At 43.6% G+C, this 5,314-nt stretch overlaps 1 non-coding gene across 1 annotated transcript; it reads left to right on the top strand.

Moving 5' to 3' along the window:
* The first annotated feature begins 3,395 nt into the window (after positions 1-3,395).
* On the top strand, positions 3,396-3,499 carry LOC147938019 (small nucleolar RNA R71). The gene has a single exon (XR_015567675.1). It is a non-coding gene; the product is annotated as a small nucleolar RNA R71 (small nucleolar RNA).
* Positions 3,500-5,314: the final 1,815 nt, after the last annotated feature.

The raw sequence follows: 5,314 nt of genomic DNA, 5'->3' as shown, positions 1-5,314 counted from the left end.
TGACGCGTTAGTCAACCCGAAAGGCATCACCACAAACTCATAATGCCCATACCTCGTCCTGAAAGCAGTCTTCCTCACATCTGCCTCATCTATCTGTATTTGATGATAACCCGACGCCAGATCTACCTTAGAGAACCAAGTAGCACCCCTCAACTGATCCAACAACTCATCAATCCTGGAAAGAGGGTACTTGTTCTTCATAGTAACCCGGTTGAAACCCCGATAATCAAGCCACAACCTAAAACTCCCATCCACTACCGGAATACCGCTAACCGTAGACTTCCCCACTGACTCTAGCATAGATATAGAAACCAAATAAACCTCACGGCCCTTCTCGATCATATTCCCAGCCTGAATAGCTGAGATCACGAGACTCCCCGAAGTCGATCTAATACCCTGAAAAACCAACTTCCCTCCTGGACGCTCAAACTCCACTCTACCCCGATGGCAATCCAAATGCACCATATGCCGATGCAACCAATCCATCCCGAGAATAACATCATATAACTCCACTTGGCTGATAAGCAAATCCGCTGGCCATGACTCCCCTGCGATCTGAATATCAACTCCTCTAGCTCATCCAATAACTCTCAGGAACCCTCCTCCGGCAACTCTAACAACTCATGTATGCTCTCCGGGATCCCCTCTGATCCCCGCGCTCTTTGCACACTCTGGAGTAATGAGGCTGTGAGAAGCTCTAGAATCAAACATAAAATGGGACTTAAACCCGCCCACCAACAAGGTCCCTACACAGACCTCATATGTTGAGAACCTAACAGTTTATTACAGGAAAACATAAAATCTGAACCTACTAAAAATTCACAAAGCTTAAGTACCAGAAATTATACCTTTGATTGCCCCGGCACTGGTTCCACCAGTCTCCGCTGTCGTGTAGACTAGTGGCGCCTGCTCAATCTGTGCCACCTGCTGTCCTCCAGGCTGCACCTGCTGCAAGGCTGCCACTGCTACCGGCTGCAACTTAGGACACATGGGCCTGATATGCCCTGGCTCCCTGCAATTATAGCATACACGAGCCGCTGCCGTTGGGGCATTCCTCTTGGGACAACTAGCAACCTTGTGATCCTTGCTCCCACAACTGAAGCAACTCGCACCACTCGGCCTCTGCGTAGCATCCCACCTCCTCTTGGTTCCCTGTGCAGGCCTACCGCCCCTGCTAGAACCACCCTGCTGCTGAGCCCTACTATGCTGAACTGCTGGACTAGCCGCCACTGACTGTGCACGGATATCCTCCTCAATCTTTGCTGCAGTCTCAACCAGCTCTGCACGCGTAGCATAACTCCGCCCTCTACAGTGAACTCTCAAATCATCACTTAGAGCCCTCAAAAACCTCATGATCTGAGCCTCCTCAGACTCCATAGCCCAACCCCCATAACATAAAAGTCGACTAAACTCCAAGTCCAGCTCCCGCACTGACCGCGTCCCCTGAGATAACAGAAGGAACTACACCTCCAACCAGTACAATGCCTCTCTAGGAAAATACTTGCGGTTGAACTCCAAGACAAAGTCAGCCCAAGTCATCTCCCGCTGCACTCTCCTAGCAGCCACTGATCTCCACTACAACTCAGCATCACCACTCAAATGGAAGTTACGATCAAGATGCAAAAGCTCCTAAGGATGGGGTAATCGACTCCTAAGTGTTTCTGACCAGTATGGATGTCCTACATGCCTACGCAAATATTACCTAGACAATGAATCTCTAAAATCTTGTTATAACACTCTCGTGATAGAAACAATCAACCTTGATCACTCCCCTACCCAACTCTCGTTGGAGAAACATGACGAAGCAGGCAATACAAACAGATTCATTATTGTTAATTAACTCCTTACACATCTAATCTCTTAGGCTAAGTTAGTAAATCTCTAGCATTGATTGATTCAAGCATTTCATCTACATCTCTCAATGGTAAAACACCCTAGATCTAATCTCAACCTCTCGGTCTATTGATAGCATTAAGAGCACCAATCTAGAAAGGAATTTATAAAACATAAACAACCAAGCTAAGACATCCTAACCGATCAAGAACACCTAATTGTCTATCCCATCCCTAGAAAATTTGTTTCACTACTCAGATCTCATTGCAGAAAACATAAAAGCATAGATAAACGAAAATTGCATTGTTTTGAAATATAAAATAGAATGGAAGAGTACATAGTAGAAATCTAAAGGGATAGCAAAGAAATGTAAAATAAATCCTAACTAAGTGGAAAAATAGTTTGAGTCGCTCAAGATCTCTCGCAGAAGCTCTCGCTCTCTGTTCTGAGTGTCTGCGGCGTGCTAGGGCGAGAGGAATAAGAGGGGGGTTTATATATGAAGTCCCCTTTAACCTAGCTTCCCAGTCCTGCCCGAGGGTCTACTCAATGAGGTGCACGAGGATGTGGTTGGGTTACTCCTCGGGTAGGCCTTTGGGTTGTTCTTCCTTCTCTTGAATCCGCCTTGATCGGGTTAGGGTTCAGACTTTTCTTCCTGCTCAATAGCTCCTTCGGGTACATGCTCGGATTTGACCTTGTTTCTCCCTATTTTAGGCCCTAAAGCACCTGTTTTCATCCAAAGTATGCAAATGCAGGAATGCAACACCCTAAATGACCTAAATGCAAATTTCTACATTTAATAACCTAAAAATGCTAAGGTTAGGGTATAAACAATGCAAAATAATCAAAAAAATGATGCTTAAAATATGTAAATTAGAGAGTTATCAGTGTTTAACGTCTATATTCTCCCATTCAGCTCTGAATACATGTTATCGATCTTAACATTTACCTTGTGGCACTTTTCTTCTGAATTTCCATCAGCACATGCATCATCAGTTCCAGTTTGCTTTCTTGCGGAGCTGCGGGTTGTGGTGGAGGCGCTTGATAACTTTGCGAGAAGTTGTTGGCTTGAGGCTTTTGTTGAAATTTTGATCCTCTAAAACCTATTCCCTTGTTCTGAAATCCTTGTGCAAAGCTGCTCTGCTGTGGCTGCGGCGGATAGACCTGATCTTGAGGATTCTCAACATTGTTGCTTCTGTAGGATAGGTTTGATGAGTCCAAAAATTCTGGTTGAAACCTCGATTTTGAAAGTTTCTTTTCCCTCCTATATAGTTCATCTCCTCCGTCCCCTCAAGACATGCCTCGGCTCCAAAGTCCGGAAACGCTCCGGTCTGCTCCTCACACATGTTGACGTTTTGGTGATCTCTCTTCAGAAGGAGATTCACTTTAGCAGTAAGGTCATTAATAGCATCTGTCTCAACAGCATTGACCCGTACTGAACAATCGTAATCCGTACCGTGATTGAGGTGTTAGTGGAGAAATCCCCTCTGCTGGCCGTGTCTAACGCTATCTGGTATTTATGTTCGATACCCCCATAAAAAATGTTCATCAGGTTTTCCTGGGTGTAACCATGGTGAGGACAGTCTCTCAAATAATTCTTGAACCTCTCCCATGCTTCGCAAAAAGTCTCCATACCGCCTTAAGAGAAGGTGGTAATTTTGCTTTGCAACTTGGCTGAACGAGATTTAGTGTAGAAGTGGGTCCAGAAGGCTGCTCTGTACTGCTCCCAAGTGGTGAGTGATCTAGGATCCAATAGGTTTAGCCATCTCAGCGCCTTATCTCCTCAAGAAAATTGGAACAGCGTCAGCATGACATAATCGTAGGGGACACTATTGGATCTCGTCGTACTGGTCAATCTCTCAAAGGCTTCTATGTGATCTAGAGGACTCTTCGACGGCAATCCGTTGAACACACGATTCTAAACCAGTTTGATTAGACTATGCTTAATCTCATAGTCTTGTCTCACAGGAGCCGGTGGTTGAATCCCAGATCGATTCACAAATAGCCTGTTGTGAGCATCTTCGTCCCTCAAGGTGGTTTGCCTTGCTGGTGGATTTGGTTCAACCTCGTTTCGCTCTTGTGGGGTTTGTCTTTGCTGAGGCTGAACAATGGTCCCGTGAGGGTTGGTTTGACGAGTTTTGGTATTGTTTCTGCCGGCCATAGCGTCGGACTAGGATTTTACTTTTCGGTTTTCTCGTTCCAGCTGTGCTAACTCCTCGTTTTGCAGACTACACAAATCAGTGGGTTTGTGGTTTCTTATTTGCATGCACCTGAAACAAAAGAGGAAGAACGCAAGAACAAAATAGTAAATTAAAGTAAAACAGACCTTAGACTAAATTCAGTTCTAAAATTTCAAAGGCAACGTTTGGTCCCCGGCAACGGCGCCAAATTGATCAAAGGTCAATTAAAACATAATGTGCACTCAACCACGATCTAGTGGTGTCGTCATAACACTTCAGGATCGAATCCACAGAGACCAAACAATCACCCTATGAAATTATGCATATCAAATATAGCTAAGGCAAAAAAAGAAATTTGTGTAACAAGTAACTATCAAGACAGAATATAAATAAGGGTTTTAAATCAAGGAATGATATTGGGCGCAGGGAATCAGTTAAGGGTTACAACCTCGAATATAGATGATAGATTGAGAAAGCATTAGACACCGTTCTTGAACTCAAATCACAATTGTAAAGCTAACCTACATTAGTAGCATTAGCTATCTATGCAAAGACTTTACTAGACCCTAAACCTCCGTTTGAATTCTAGAAAACCAAGCAAGCAATAAAGTTTAAGTTTGCTTTGTTCACAAGGTGCCTTAACTTCAACTTACGTTGGCTAAGGATCACCTTGCTCACCTAAGTTCTTTTCAAGCAATCCACCAACACTTTTGGTGCCACGATGAATTAAACCTAAAATCAAAAACTAGGTAGCTAATGTAGTTTAAGCATTAAGAACAACAATAGATGAAGAACGCAATAGATCAATCCCAAATCTAACAACCTAAGTTCAAGGAATCATAACCCCTTTTGAAACCCGAAACCCAATAGTAAAACTACTCAGACATGGAGAAACAGAAACACAAATCAAAGATGAAGAAGACATGTCTGAATTGCAAAAGAGAAATAAAAGGGTTCAGAATTCTTCTCCAAAGTGTTAAAAAGGATTAGAGATCTTCTCCCAAAGCTTACAAGTGCTCAAAGGCTGCATAGAATAAAACTTATGTCTCTCAAAGTCGAGCCTCGTGCTTAAATAGTAAAATAAAACCCTAAAAGTCAGTTTAAAACGTAAAAGGAAAAGCTGCTTCGGGAACGGGACTGGTCAATCTCGAATGAGGATTGGTCGATCTAGGATGCTTTTCTGCGTTTGCTTCACCTACTTGCAAGTCCGATCAGTCTTCAACTAATTTAGCTCCAGATGCATGCTTTCATCCCCAAAACACTCAGTTTCCTTCCAAAGTAACCTAGAACCTGTACAGACTCAC

Source organism: Camelina sativa, chromosome 9 (genome assembly GCF_030686135.1).
Source record: "Camelina sativa cultivar CO46 ecotype springtype chromosome 9, ASM3068613v1".
In the NCBI taxonomy this organism is placed as follows: domain Eukaryota; kingdom Viridiplantae; phylum Streptophyta; class Magnoliopsida; order Brassicales; family Brassicaceae; genus Camelina; species Camelina sativa.
Note: the sequence above shows the minus strand (reverse complement) of the source record. Positions and strands in the feature narration are given on the sequence as shown.